Source organism: Lissotriton vulgaris, chromosome 2_1, assembly GCF_964263255.1.
Source record: "Lissotriton vulgaris chromosome 2_1, aLisVul1.2, whole genome shotgun sequence".
Taxonomy (NCBI): domain Eukaryota; kingdom Metazoa; phylum Chordata; class Amphibia; order Caudata; family Salamandridae; genus Lissotriton; species Lissotriton vulgaris.
The window spans coordinates 698116956-698133136 of record NC_141687.1 but is presented as its reverse complement, the minus strand read 5'-3'; the positions used below and the strand labels follow the sequence as shown (position 1 = coordinate 698133136).

Genomic DNA, 16181 nt, shown 5'->3' with positions numbered 1-16181 from the left:
TACCCCATCTCTCTAGTCAGAAAATATGCAATTAAAGAAGCAATGTCTTGTCTATCTCCGTTCGTATTGGTCGACTTAATCTTCCTTTGGTCAAGCGTACTTCTGCGTATTTCTTTTATTTTTTTTTGGAAGCTTTATCATTTTAGATACAATATGCATGCCAAATATACGGACAGTATGTACATATTGCAATTATGACTAGGAAAGGACAAAGATGGTTGTACATCTATACAATGTAATAAAAACTTACAGCAAGTAAATCCTAACTGTGGGAATACTTGCTGTGGGAGGAAGCCTGTAGGCTGAACTTGTCTGTAGCTCTGACGAAGCATCTAAAGGCAGGTACGACCAGAGTGTGAGTGCAGAGCAGTGGCACCATTGACATCAATATGTATTCAAAACCCATAGCTCATGATATCAGTTGCTGTCAGTCGTGGTAGATTCGGTGGGGCTGCCAGACATCTCTGGGATGGTATGTTAATGGTTGCATCTGGGCATATAGTTCACTGGTTGTGTCACATAAGAGAAGGCTGTTATGCCATATTGCTATAGTTTGATATGGCGTATTTCCCCAGCACATGGCAACTTCACGCTTTGCGAGAAAGAGAGCAATAGCGACAAACCATCGGCTTTCCTTTAGGACCTGCCATGCATAGCCCAATAGCACTAGCAGAGGATCTGATGGCAGTGTTGAATTTACCTTCCAGGAGATATGTGCAATGATGTCAGTCCAGTTACTGCTGACATGAGAGCACAGCAAGACCATATGAAGGAAATCCGCATGGGTGGCATGGCATTTGGGACAGGTCGATGGACGGGTTGGGTCAATATTGGCCTGGAGGCTCGGTGTCCTCTATGTGTGTCGTAAAAATTTTAAATGTATAAGTTTGTGTCTATGGTTAGAGGAGACTAGCTTGGTTTGCCCACAATGATAGTTCCAGATGTCAACAGATATGGGGCACTCTAGGTCCTCCGACCAAGTCACCCGCAATCAACCATCCAAGGTGGGCAATAGTTCTAGGCAAGTACAATACAGTTTGGAAACCAGGTGTTCATCTGTGTTGGTCCTTGATAAGGGCAGTAAGGTCGTCGGGAGTAATGAGATAGGTGGAACGTGGGCCCTCAGGGCACTCTGCTCACAATGCATATCAAATCTGTCCAATGATGTGATTGCAGTAAAACAGATGTCCTCCGACCGTAAGATAGCGTAACTATCGAGGGAACAAATCTCCAGTAGTATGTAACACAAATCTACTAAGCATGCATCTGACAGTGGGATCAATCATCGGGGGGAGCCAATGATTGCTCGCGAACTGGAGCATGGCAAATACAGGTGATCCACTACCAAGAACTGCTGCAATCTGTACCACGCCCAACAGGTGGTGGAGAGGGGCTGAAGATCTCTAGGGTCCAGAGGGAGGCCAATGGGAAGAATAACATTGAGTGGTTAAGACCCCGCCAGATCACACTCAATCTTGGTATATGGCAGTCTGCCATTCCCGTGGTACTAATGGTACGTATACTGGCACTGGGCTACTAAGAAATAAAGGTGAAAATGGAGTATGTCAAAGCCCACTGTGCATAAGGGAGGGTCAGCGCATGCCAGCCAACATGTGGCCTGAGACCGGCCCAAACTAGTCTCAACAGCAGCCCTCTCAAAGTGGCAAAGAAAGAGTTGGAAAGAGGGATGGTTACGTTAAGAAACAGATAAAGAAATCTAGGCAGGACAACCATTTTAACTATCGTGATACCTCCTGCTATTGACACCGGCAGGCTGATCCATCGTTTGATTCGCGAAGATAATTTGTCTGCAGTGGAGCCATAGTTAAGGCCGAGAATTTGCTTCTTATCGTGGTGGACATGGATACCCAAATATTTAACTTTGTCAGCACCCCAACGCAGTGGAGAATTGCTGGGCAGCCTCAGTCAATGGAAATAGTTTGGACTTATTCCAGTTGATCTTGAGCCCTGAAAATTGCCCAAATTTCGGATTCTCCAGTATTGGGGTGTCTTTCATAGATTCACATGCTTGAATACTCCCCGTCGTCGAAGTGGGAGCCACACAGTAAATAAAATATCAATAAAACAAATATCATACATGTATATAAAATATATTGCATACATTCTAAAAACCCTAAATACTCATAAGTACCATAGGTTAACATTAACACATAGAACTACATTAAAAGAAAAAAGCACTTCAGTAGCATATCCATGTCGTTATTATAGTCCAAACTACAGCCAATCAGGCGCAAGTACCCTCTAGAACCTTCTCCCCAGAGGCTCAGGCCCTCAGATTTTCTACCGCACGTCGTGTGCAGAGAGTCCCCTGAGCTCTCTTCTTCCTGGTGGCTTTCTCAGCTTTTTAGGATGTCTTCAAGTAAGAAATCTTTTTTTCGACCATGTGCTTCTTGTTGGAAGTTGCGGCTCTTTTCAGAGGACCCTCACAAGAAGTGTATTTTCTGCCTTTATCCTGAACATGAGGTAGGCAACTGTAAAATTTGCAGGACTTTTTCAACCAAGACTCTTAACCCCATCGATGTGGCGACTTTTCCCGCTGTGTGCGGCATTTTTCGAAATACCGGGTTCGATATTGAGCTCAGCTCGTCATCAGCACACGGCAAGTAAGCCTGATGACGAGCTGAGCTCATCATCAGCATCGAAGTGGTTAAGGACAGAGAAGGGCGTCTTCTTCTCTGGTTACAGAGGTTGAAGGATAAGGAGTGCCCTCTTTCTGACGCAGATAGCCTTGCGTCTGGGTTGTCTAGAGCCTTTTCTAAGCGTAGCATTGTGCAGGATTTGCCCTCTCCTTTCCTTAAAAAGAGGAAGCTCCTGCAGTGTCTCCACCTCTCCCTGCTACGCCTACGCCCCCGAGATCAGAATCTCAGCTCGTCCAAGGCTCCTTCACTGCATGTTTCCACCAAAGAACTTGCCAAATCGTCGACGGGACCATCAACGATCTGTCCAGCGAGATTTGCTGTTTCCGGCTCTTCGACAGTGACAACGACTTCTTCCAGGAAGTCGTCGATGGTATGTGTGAGACTCAAATAATTTTCGTACACAATTCCTATCTCCTTGTCAACATCTAAAAAAAGGGATCTCGTCGACGTTCATGTCTTCGTGGACGTCTTCTATGAAGAGAGCTTCTTCGTCGGCGGGTGCTCCATCGACGACGGCTTAGTCGGCGCCAGCTCAGCCGGCGGTGGTCTCGTCGACAGCGGCCCCGTCGATGGCGGTCCCGTCTACGGTACTCTTGTCGGCGGCTATGTTGACAGTGGCTTCGTTGGTGTTCCCGTCTACGGCGGATCAATCGTCGACGACTACTTTGTCATCACTACCTCTGGTGCCAGTTTCAACATCCGGCTCCTTGTCAACTGCCGTGACCCTCTGTTCCAGCTTCGCCTTGTTTCTTTGGATCAGCTTCCGCTTCCACAACAATCTCGGCCTCCATCACAGCTGTTTGCCTCGGGTTTGGATCATATCTCTGGTTCTGATGAGGAGGAAGATGATAGGTTCCGGGGAAGCTCGAAGTCCCTCGGAACTTTTTATCAAGTGTCAGGATTATGATGACGATCAGGAGGATCATCACTTTCACGAAGAGGAACATTCTACTCTGGTTCCCACGGCACAAATACCGCTTGCCCTCACTTCTAATCTCCAGTACATGTTGGAGGATTATAACAGACGTTTTCCTCCGTCTCACCACGGCTCTCCTCAGTCTATGGCGCCTGCCACCACAGCTGCTCTTCCCCTTCCTGTAGCGCCGGGGCCTTCTGCACCTTCAGTTCAATTACAGGCAGCTGATGGGGATTATGAAGACGTTCTCCTGGATCGGGAAGACTGCGAAGTGGATGATGATGATGGGACTATGGCAGATTGGGACAATTACCAAATACAAACACCGTCGCCACCTCCCTCTGTACCTTTGGATTCCCCTCCGGTGGATATCGCCAGTTTTCACCAACTTATGGAGAGGGGGGCACGATGTTTCAAACTCCCTATGGTCCTAAGGGGTGAAGATTGTTTACTTTATGACTTCAAGAGTCAGCCTCTTAAACAAGTCCGTGCGGTGCCCATGATTGACTTCATCTGGAAGGAAGGCGTCAAACTGATGCAGACTCCAAATTCCATTCCGGCACTTCTTCCACATCTGGAGAAAAAATACACGGTGCCCGAAAATTCTCCAGCTTGCCTTTTTATTGCAACCTAAACCAGATTCTGTGATTACACAGGCTGCGCAGCGCCATTCCAGAAATCTGTCGTACCCTATTTCTGCACCACCTGACCGTGAGGGACGTCGTCTTGATGCCATTGGGCATACATTTTCCACCATGGCTTCTACCACCTTGAGAGCTGCAAATTCACTGGCCATTCTGGGTCGTTACGATCGCCAGATGTGGTCGGACATGTCCTCCTTTATCGATCTCATTCCTGAGCCTTTCAGAGCGGATGCTCTTAAGATTCTTCAGGAGGGGGAAAGAGCGTCATCTGGGATCATCGACTGCTCTGTGGACATTGCATGCACTGGATTTCTTCAGCTAGCTGGGGCAGCTGTTTTGCGTCGTCAGGGCTGGCTTCGTTCCACCTCGTTTCGCCAAGAGGTTCAGGCGAAAATCCTCGACATGCCCTTTGACGGCAAATCGCTCTTTGGCCAGCATGTGGACGACGCACTTCAAACAATTAAGAAGGACACTGAGACGGCTCGTGCCCTAGGCACTTTGCAGTTTCGCAGGCAGCCTTTTCGTGGTGCTCGCGGACGCGGCACCTCCTCCTCTTTTCGCGGCGGTTCAAGCCAGTACTGCTCCTATCATCAAGGAAACCAAAGATATTCATCTCAACCTCAACAATCTTTTCAACAACAGTCCACAAAGTCTTACAGAGGAAAATCTTCCTACAGAGACTCTGCTTCTAAGAAGCAATCACTTACCTTCCCCTCTCAAAGTTGGAGGTCGAATCTCTTTTCTTTTCCAATTTCTTTTCCACTTCGGACCGTTGGGTGCTGGACATTGGCTCAAAAGGCCATGCTTTGGAATTTGTCAAGTTCACTCCAAACACTCCTCCAACTGGTCCACCTCCAGCTCACCTCAAAGAGCTATTTCAACAAATTCGACTCATGATTCAAAAAGGTGCCATCGAAGTAGTTCCCAAATCTCAGAAGGGGCTACGATTCTATTCCCGTTTTTTCCTGGTCCTCAAGAAGTCCGGTGAGTGGCGCCCGATCCTCGACTTACGGGCCTTAAACAAGTACCTGAAATGTCAATCCTTCCGCATGCTCACACTCATTAAAATCCTCCTCCTTCTCTCGAAGGGCGACTTCCTGACCACCATCGATCTCCAGGACGCCTATTTCCACGTGCCAATACTTCCAAGGCACCGAAAGTACCTGCACTTCCGAGTAGGGCGCAGAGATTTTCAATTCAAGGTTCTACCTTTTGGCCTTCTTTCCGCCCCTCGCGTGCTCACGAAAGTCCTGGCCCCGTAGTGGCATATCTATGTTTGTGGGGTGTTCAAATCTTTCCCTACCTGTACGACTGTCTAATCAAGTCGCAATCTCGTCGTCAGGCGTCTCTGGACACTCAATTCTGTCGACTCTATTTCACTCCATAGGTCTGTCCATCAACACCAAGAAGTCTCAGGTCGATACAGCTCCTTGCAGGACCTTTCTAGGCGCCACTCTAAATACCTCTCTGCCAAAGGCATTCGTGTCTCTCGAATGTCGACTGCGAATTCTACGCCTAGTGGCTCTCATCTGTTCAAAAAGTCCGTTTCAGTTTGTGTGTTGAAATCATTTCTCTGGATGGCGTCGTCCTGCATATCCCTGATCCCAAATTGCAGGCTCAGGATTCGTCCAATTCAGGAGGAACTGGACAAACAGTGGCGTCAGGTTGCCGTCTCTTTCAACGATCTGGTCCTGGTGACCGCTCAATGAAGTCAGCTCTCCGCTGGTGGGCTCAACCTTCCAACATCGTTGCCGGTACTTCTTTCCTGACCATCGCTCCAGAGCTTGTCCTTACCACAGATGCATCCCTGGAAGGTTGGGGCGCACATCTTCCGGGGCTATCCTTCAAGGGCAAGTGGACCCAGTCTCAACGTTCCTGGCACATCAACAGACTGGAACTAATAGCCATTTTTCTTGCGCTAAAATCCTTCCACCTTCTGCTTCAGGGAGAATCAGTGCTCATTGAAACCGACCATACCACCAGTATGCACTATCTCAACAAACAGGGCGGCACCAAGTCACCGCTCCTCTCTCAGCTGGCACGGAGCATCTGGGATTGGGCACTCTATCACCACATTACCCCTACCGCGGTTCACCTACCAGGCATCTCCAACATCCTGGCGATTCACTCAGCAGGTTCGCGTCCTCGACCCATGAGTGGGAGTTGCATCAGCCGACTCTAGACTTCATATTTCGGCTGTGGGGTCGCCCGAACCTGGATCTTTTCGCAAGCCCTGTGAACCGGAAATGCCCGTCTTATGCAAACTGGCTTCCCCACCGCGGGTCATGCGGGAATGCCCTTTTGATGGACTGGTGCAATCTGTTTGCCTACGCTTTTCCGCCGATCCCGCTGGTTCCTCGAGTGTTGTGGAAAATGCGGAGACAACTGTGCCACATTCTCCTGATCGCTCCCAGATGGCCTCGACAAGCGTGGTTCTGGGAACTGCTACTCCTATCACAGTGCGAGCCAATCCTCCTTCGTCCTCTGGCGGATCTCCTCACAATGGACATGGGTCAGATTTGCCATCCAGACTCCTCCTCTCTCAAATTACCTGCCTGTAACCTGAGCACTTAGAATTTGCCCACTTGATCATTTAGCCGGCATGTAGAGATGTTCTTGCCAATGCCAGAGCTCCATCCACAGTAAAGACTTACAAGGTAAAGTGGAAAAGGTTCTGTCACTGGTGTGCATCTGCCAACATCCACCCCGTCAACTCTTTTCCTGATCAGCTTCTGCTGTTCTTTCTGCAGTTGGCACAATCGGGACTTTCCCACTCCACTTTGAAGGTCTTCCTAGCGCCAATATCTCGTTTTCGGCAGGATGGGTCTTCTTCTCTCTACTCTTCCAGAGTAATTCGGCAGTTTTTCAAGGGGCTGTTCAGGATGTTTCCGCCCATTTGGCGTCCTCCTCCTACCTGGCATCTCAATATTGTTTTGGCGCAACTGATGAAAGCGCCTTTTGAGCCCATCCACAAAGCGGATTTGACATTTTTGACCTGGAAGGTTTCCCTCCTTCTCGCCCTGACCTCCTCACGTTGCGTGAGTGATATCCAAGCCTTTAGCATTCAGCCTCCTTTCCTTCTAGTCGGACTGTGTTGTACTTCGCACCAACCGGGTATTCAAGCCTAAGGTGCCAACTGATTTTCATCTCAATGAACCGGTGTTCTTAAAAACTTTCTTTGCTAATCTCCGGCGGAGCGAAGCTTACATTCATTGGATATCAAAAGATGCCTTAAATTCTACATCGACAGAACAGCACCCTTTTGTAGATCTGATCAACTGTTCGTTGCTTATGGACGCATGCACAAGGGGCGTTCTGTTACCAAGCCAACTACTGCACGTTGGATTTCTTCAGCAATCTCGTTTTGTCATCAGAAGGTCGGCAAGCCTCTTCAATCCACAGTAAGAGCTCAATCCACCAGAGCAATCTCATCCTCTACGGCCCTGTTTGCCGGTGTGCCGATTCACCAAATATGCCGTGAGCTACGTGGTCCAGCAGGCACACCTTCACGAAGCACTACTGCTTAGAGAAGATCAATCAAGCTGATACAGCCGTGGGCCAAGCGGTGCTTCGCAATCTTTTTAAATAAGGTGAGCCTCTTTCCTTCCCTCCTCCTGTATGGGTTGTTATCTGTCTAGCAGTCTTATGTTCTATCATTGCATTTTATGCCACTGCACTGCTGTTTTTTTCTTGCGGCTACCTGTTACTGCTCACTATTCTATTCAAGCATGTGAATCTATGAAAAATACCCCAATACTGGAGAAGAACAATCGTTACTTACCTGTAAACGGTGGTTCTCCAGTATTGGTGTCTTTCATAGATTCACATGCGACCCACCGACCTCCCCTCAGAGGCTCTCCCTCTCTCTCTTCTCCTCCTAGACTCTTTTGTCACTCTTGTGCTACGAACATCTGAAGGCCTGAGCCTCTGGGGAGAAGGTTCTAGAGGGTGCTTGCGCCTGATTAACTGTAGTTTGGACTATCATAACGACATTGATATGCTACTGAAGTGCTTTTTTGTTTTAATGTAGTTCTATGTGTTAATGTTAACATATGGTACTTGTGAGTATTTAGAGTTTTTAGAATGTATGTAATATATTTTATATACATGTATGATATTTGTTTTATTGCTATTTTATTAACCGTTGGGCTCCCATTTCGACGACTGGGAATATTTAAGCATGTGAATCTATGAAAGACACCAATACTGGAGAACGACCGTTTACAGGTAAGTAACAATTGTTCATCTCCCACAACACTGGGCTTAGGTTCGAGGCAGGGTGTCAAAAAGGAAAATCAGGATTTTATTAGCATAGAGCAATCGTAGCAGCGGGCCGATGTCAAACTGTAACCCGCGCCAAATGTGCTTGTCCTGAAGGTGCTGTACTAGTGGGTCCATCGCCACACTGAAAAGGAGCGGGGAGAGTAGGCACCCTTGTCTCCTGCGCCTGCTTATCATGAATGGAGCAGTTAGCGAGCCATTGGTACGGATACGGGCTGTTGGATGGGAGTAGAAAAGCTGAATCAGAGATGTAAAGCCACGTGGGAGACAGTTTCCGCAGCTTTGCCCATAGAAAAGTTCCATCAAGGGAGGCAAACACCTTCTCCGCGTCCAGCAGGGACACAGCTGCTGGCACTTCAGGAGAAATTCTGTTGACCGCAGAGACCCAGTGAAGAAGCATTGGCAGCAGCTGCAGTCCGAGAGGGGCGCGGCCACCAGAGTCGAGAAAGCTGGTACTCAAGAGTCTCACCCAGGCCGCAGTATCTGCACCGCACTGGGCCCAAACAGAGCAGCAAGGGACCCACCAGGCCTGCGAGGGCCTGCCAAATACCAATGTTTTGGGCGGGGGGGGGGGCACTTTTTGGTTGAGCCTGGGCAGGGCATGTGCTACTCTGCGAGCCATGTAGTTCCTAGAATATGGGCTTTAAGCACCACCCATGTTTTTAAGTGGCTTCTCTTACTGTCCTTTGCAAATGGCCGCTTTTGATTGGTGGATAGGACTTTCGTATCCTCCCATGAGGACTGGCCCTGTTATGTGTGCTTATGCGCTTTACGTTATTTCCCAAACTTAAAAAGCACTCCTTCTTTGGTTGCTCTGCTTATGCTCATGTTCCTGCCATGAAACCTTCGTGGCCGCTTCTTTTTCAGCTTGGCACCTCACTTAATCTCCCTGTGCCTTTCACCACACCACCTCACCCCTCACATAACAGTGCATGCCTGCCCCACCTACCCGCCAAGGTCCGACTTATGACGCTGCTTTTTAGCCCGCTATCTACTGTGATGCTCGTAATCTCCCCTGCCGTTCCCCACATCACCCCTTCCGCACTGCAGTACTTTTTAGGTCTTGCGCCTAGCATTGCAGTGTGCAGCACTGCTCACATAGCGAGAGACCTTTTGGAGGGGGTTGGAAAATCGACCTAGGAATCGCACACGCTTGTGCATGTGCTTTTCCTTTTGTGCTACACTTTTGGACTTTGCGTGCGTCTTGTAATGAAAGACAGCACGCAATTGGCTAAAGGAGGGTGCATTGCTCCGCCCATGGCCTATTGGTGTCTTTTACACGCACCAAGGCCATCTGGTTTCAATTATCGGAATTGTAGTGTGACAATACCCAAAGCCACAAATTGTGAATAGTTAAACATAACCATAAAAGAGACATTTCATGATATATACACAATCCAATAGAAATCACTGATTCCTTTTAGTCGGCAAACAATGTGCCACCTGTTTCTTTTAGTTATCACACAATTCGCCGATGTGCATTTTGGTGAAACACCATGATAAGTGACACCTTGCTCAGGGCAACAAAAGATTAATACAGCAATTAAAACGAGAGATGGACAGGGATGAACTCCAAAAAAGGTTCTCCAGAGGGTAGAAAAGGATGAAGTAAAAAGAGATCTTATTCCTCCTCTTAAAGATTAAAAAAATGAGGGGGCCGTTCAGGTTGCACCTTAAACTGGGTGCCCCCAGAAGGCAGAGGATGGGGATCAAAAATGTTTGGAAGACTCGACGAAGATGTAGAGAGTCCTGCATTGTTGAGACTCTTCTTTGGATTCCAAGACAGAGCGAAGATGCCTGAATCCCCACTTGGTAGGTCCCCTACAACTATTATACATGCTTTTCTTCTCTAAAGTTATCCTGAACATATTAATGTTCACCTAGAAAAGCGTACAATGTGTAGGACTCTCTATCTTTGTCGAGCGTTCTAAACATTTTTGATTATTGGTATGTCCTCTCCTAAAAGCAAAAGTTTTGAACTATGCATGTACTCTCATTGCCAGATGTCAGTGACGGAGACCTATGATATCGATCTCTGATGTTTCCGGCATGATTTGCTGTGTGAAGATGAAGCCAAACTTTCTATTGTGGAGCTCCAAAGGAAGTTTAAGACCCGGTCGCGCTTGAGGGTATGGATGTACTCTAGATTTCGCAATCGATGATCGTCAAAGTCCCAAAGTCCGTTCAGTCTAAGAAATCCCAAAAACATAAACCAAAGCACTGCTCTCCTTCATCCCATTGTCAGGAGTTGTGTTATGCCTAGGGTAACTTAAGGCCGTGGAGTCATTCCTCAGCTTAAAAAACGATTCTGAGCCTGCTCACAACGCACTCCTATTTTCCTGAGCTGTCTGCGGTGCCGCAACAGTTGATGAGCTGAGACAGCTGTGTACCAGATCTTTGGTACCCATCTGAATCCCTCTGGAGCAACTTCAGACCCTTAGGATTTTTGGTTGCTGGAGTTGAATTACCACTGGCAAATTAGTCACTGATTGTGCCTTTCAATCACGCCTCAAGGCGGGCCCCATCCTAGAGTTCTGCTCCACCAACTCTGGTCCTGTCGCAGTGTCCGATGCAGACTTCGGCATCGCAACAGACGCCACCAATCCGAGCCTCAACGTGATCCCCGTTGTCTGAAGTGAACCGGATAGTTTGGTCGGACTCTGAGACTCACATGTAACTCCCTCCAAAGTCTCAAACAGCCCACCTTTACTCTCTTTCAGACCCCAGCAGTGTGAGGATGACCTTCCAAATGATAACCATTACAATTATGACAATCTTTTCCATGATTTACAGGATACTGCTCTGGACATTAGCCTTTCCTCCCCAGATCCTGCAGTGGCAACAGAGGTGTCTGCCTCCTTTGCTACTTAAATCAGGAGAGAGGCATTTTAGACCTCCCCTTTCTCAATACAGAAGTCAAAACATATGGAGAGATGAATCAAGAACCTCTTCTACCCTCTTCTGATGTACTTTCTAATGTACTGCATCAGAGCAGAACCAGGATATTAGTCCCCAGTTAACATGCAGGTAGCAAAACTTCATAAGCCTGCTGCTGGGGTCCTGGATTCCCTCTTGAAATATCCACTTCTGAAAACCTGGTAGTGGCGGTATCCACAAACAGATTTAATCCTAATTTGTTTCGGACCATCCCATCAGATCGAGAATCCAAACTCAGAAATATTTAGCCATACACATGTGTTCAAGGCATTTGGGCTGCTGAATTCATATCTGTGCATAGATCGCCGCCTAGTGTTGGGTCCAGATGATTGCACATTGTTGTCCTGGAAGAGTCTTCGAAGTATCACGAGATAGGTGGCTCCTCCCCTGGACTACAGTGCGCATGGGCATCCTCTCTATCCTCAGATTGTTTTTCTCCACCATTGGGTTCGGATGTACTTTCCTTTACTCAAAGTTCGGAATCGAAAAAAAAACTTTTCTAAAAGGCCTTCGGACTCGTCGGTATTGTTTCGATCGGTGCCGACAGCTTTATCTCCAGTTTATTCACCTCAGGATGTCGAATCGGGCCGCATGCCTTCTCGACGCCAAGAAGACCGGTCGTCGATGGAACGAAGTCCATTCAAAAGATGCCCTCTTTGTAATTCTAAATACCCACATATAGATAAACATCCTGTATGTAACAAGTGTTTATCTCCAGACCATAATAGAACAGACTGCCTAGCCTGTGCACAATTTCGATCCAAAAAGACACTTTGGGTTTGACGGGTTGCAAGGCAAATCATGCAGAAACCAGCACCGGAGCCCGAAAATATCTTCAAGGATGAACAAGATCTCATCGAGGCCGAAGATTCAGATCAACAGTCGGATCAAGATTCAGACCATGACTCCAACTACTATGTTTACGACGTCGAGGCATCGCCAGAAGGCTTAGCCAAGATCTCGACATACATTCTATAGCCCCGCGATACAGCTCGGCTAAGAATATTACAAAAGAGCCATTGAATCAACGTAACCCAAAGTTGTTGATATCGAACCAAAAGTGATGGAACCAAAAATTAAACCGAAACTGATCGACAACACAGTCTTCGGACATAACTACGTCAATCCATCTGAATCGATCCCAAAGAAAATCGTCGACAATACGGTCTTCGGACCTAACTATGTCGATCCATCGGAGTCAAACACAAGGGTAGTCGAGCCAAAAGCCGGCGCACCTACATCCACTCCAAAACCAAAGGCTGGCGAACCGAAGAAATCGGCGTCAACAGTCGACAACACAAAAAAGGGACTCGATCCGAAAAAGGTTGTCGAACCGAAGCAGAGAGTCGACAAACCAATGGATGTGCAACAATAAACATATCGAGCCGAAGAAAATCGACCCCAAGAAGAGCATCGAGCCGAGACAGCAAAGCATCGGTCCGAAAACACCGGTTCCGAAGATGCTACAAAGTCATAAGGGGACTATCGACTCGACAAAAAATGTCGAAACTATAAAAACATCGGCTCCAAAGAAGCTGGCACAACCTAAAATGACTGTTGAAACACAAAAAACGCTTGGACCGATCAAATTTGGTCTACCAATTTCCTCTAAAACTAAGGCAGTCGACCCGAAAACCGGTATCAAGCCGAAACAAACTAAAACAAAGACATTGGCAAAACAAACATGAACTACTGAGCAGGAGATCTTATATCAAGACCCCTCAACAGAAGAACAGTCAAAACTTTACATTGACCCTAATTCTGACAAAGTCACTCTCTACAAAAGAAAAATTAAAAAGAGACTTATGTCATCCCACTGAAAAAGAAAAGGGACTGTGCAACCTCACCTATTCTATTTGAGCCTATAAAACAAACTATACCACACACATACTCCTATACACCCACACACTCAGATGAAGAGGTGGATTATGAGGATAATGACGAATACAATTACACAGTAGACCCTGACCAAGACAGTCAAGCTCAACCATGGGCATACCCAGTACATCCTGGTGATTCTCAGCCCATTCCAGATGCACCTGCATACCCTGCTAAGGCTTCTCCTACAGAGGATACAGCTGCTTTTAATGCACTTATAGATAGGGCAGCCCTCCATCACAATGTAGAGATGCATGCAGACCCCATTGAAAAGGATTTCCTCTTTGACACTTTTACCACATCAGAAAGGTCTGTCAAAACACTACCAATGTTAAAAGGGGTACTTAAACATTCAGGTGACCTATTTAAAGAAACAACTAGGGCACAGCTAATTATCCCCAGAATAGAGAGGAAGTACAGGCCAGCACCAGTAGACCCCACATATATTAAGGGACAACTGCCTTTGGATTCCTTAGTGGTATCCAATGCACGCAAACGTGCAAATTCACAAACCACTGGAGAAGCTCCACCTCCTGACAAAGAATCAAAGATCTTGGAGGCCTCAGGAAAGAGGGTAGCTGCTCATGCAGCTAATATCTGGCGAAAATCTAATACACAAGCCCTGTTAGCTAGGTACGACAGGGCACATTATGACACCCTAGAGACACTTCTCCAACATTTACCTGAACCTTACAAGGATCAGGCTGAAGACCTAGTACAGGAGGGAAAGCTAATAACTAACGCCTCCATTAAATGTGCCCTAGACGTGGCAGACACAGCGGACAGATCAATTAACACCAGTGTTATGCTCAGGAGACATGCTTGGCTTCGCATCTCAGGTTTCAAAAACGAAGTCCAGTCTACTTTATTAAATCAGCTAGTAAATCCTGACTATTTATTTGGTCCAGCTGTAGATACAATCCTAGACAAAATGAAAAAGGACACTGAAACAGCTAAGTCTATGGGAGCCTTACAATCCCAACAGCATAGAGGCTCCTTTCGTCGCTCCAATTACAGAGGTGCTGCAAGAGGTAGCTCATCACAGCAAACCTCCGTCTACAAAGCAAATACGCAAACCACCTACAATAAAAACAATAAAGGTGGATACCACAGAAATAACAACAAAGGCAGAGGACGAGGGAATAATACCACCAGATCCTCTACCAACACAAAACAGTGACTTCTTTGCGCTACCCCCAGACTATACAACACCAGTCGGGGGACGATTACAGCAGTTCCTACTAGTCTGGCAAAACAGAACTACAGACAAGTGGGTAAGGCAAATTATCCAGGATGGCTATTGCTTAGAGCTAACCTCCACACCACCCATCATACCACCAAGACACCGTCCTATGTCTGCAGAACACCTAAACTTATTGCAGCAAGACGTCATCAGCATGCTGCAAAAAGGGGCCATAGAACTAGTACCATTAGAACATCAGGGTACAGGGGTATACTCACTATACTTCCTCATCCCCAAAAAGGATGGGTCTCTCAGACCCATATTGGACCTCAGGCCCCTAAATCAATACATTTTATCAGAGCATTTCCATATGCTGACTCTACAACAAGTCTTACCACTGTTGCAACAAAGAGACTTCCTCGCAACTTTGGACCTCAAAGATGCATACTTCCATATACCAATACATCCTGCTCACAGGAAGTATCTATGGTTCACAATACAAAATCAACATTACCAATTCAAAGTCCTTCCATTTGGTGTAACAGCCCCAAGGGTGTACATTTAAGAAGACAACATATTCACGTCTATCCGTACCTGGACGACTGGCTACTACAAGCAAAGTCAGCCCAGCAATGTGCCAGCCACATGTCAAAGCCCATTCACCTCCTGCACAGTCTAGGCTTCACGTTGAAGTACTCAAAATCTCATCTCCAGCCGTCCCATGTACAGCAGTACCTGGGCGCAACAATAAATACTCTGGAGGCAAAAGCATACCCAAACACTGCAAGGATAAACAGTATGCAACTGCTCATCCAAAGGTTCAAGCCCCAACACTCGCTCTCTGCCAGAGTGTTTATGCAACTCATAGGCATGATGGCTTTGTGCATCTTCATAGTCCCTCACGCAAGACTGCACATGCGTCCGCTACAACAGTGCTTAGCACAGCAGTGGAACCAGGCTCAAGGACAATTAAAAGACCTAGTGTTGGTGACCAGTCGTGCATACAACTCTCTGCATTGGTGGAATCCACAAAATCTTTGCTAGGGACGACTGTTCCAAGAGCCTGTACCACAGATAGTGTTGACAACAGACGCATCCCTGACAGGATGGGGAGCCCATGTCCTTCAGTACACAGTGCAGGGCCTATGGACGACACAACAAAAGAAAATGCACATCAACTTGTTAGAGATGATGGCAATTTTCTTCTCAATGAAAGTGTTCAAAGTACATTTATGCAACAAAACTGTGTTGATCCGGACGGACAACATGACAGCAATGTACTACAAACAGAAACCAGGAGGAACACACTCTCCACAGCTATCACATCTAGCCCAAAGCATGTGGAAGCGGGCCATTCAAAGAAACATTTTTCTCATGGCGGACCACCTCCCAGGCAAGGACAACCAAATAGCGGATCTGCTCAGCAGGCCCAGCCAACAGATGCACGAGTGCGAGATTCATCCCACAGTGCTACAACCGTACTTCCAACAGTGGGGTCAACCAGAGATAGACCTGTTCGCCACAAAAGAAAACGCAAAATGCAAGTACTTTGCCGCCAGGTTTCCACATCCGCAGTCGCAGGGCAATGCGATATGGATGTACTGGTCAGGCAAATTTGCGTACGCTTTTCCCCCAGCACCGTTAATACCGCTAGTGGCACGCAAACTACGCCAACACTCATT

The 16181-nt window shown here is 47.1% G+C and overlaps 1 protein-coding gene across 4 annotated transcripts in view; it reads left to right on the top strand.

Annotated features, from left to right (window-relative positions):
* Positions 1 to 16181, top strand: part of USP47 (ubiquitin specific peptidase 47) — a 1494847-nt gene that overhangs the window by 153387 nt on the left and 1325279 nt on the right. The window lies entirely within an intron of this gene.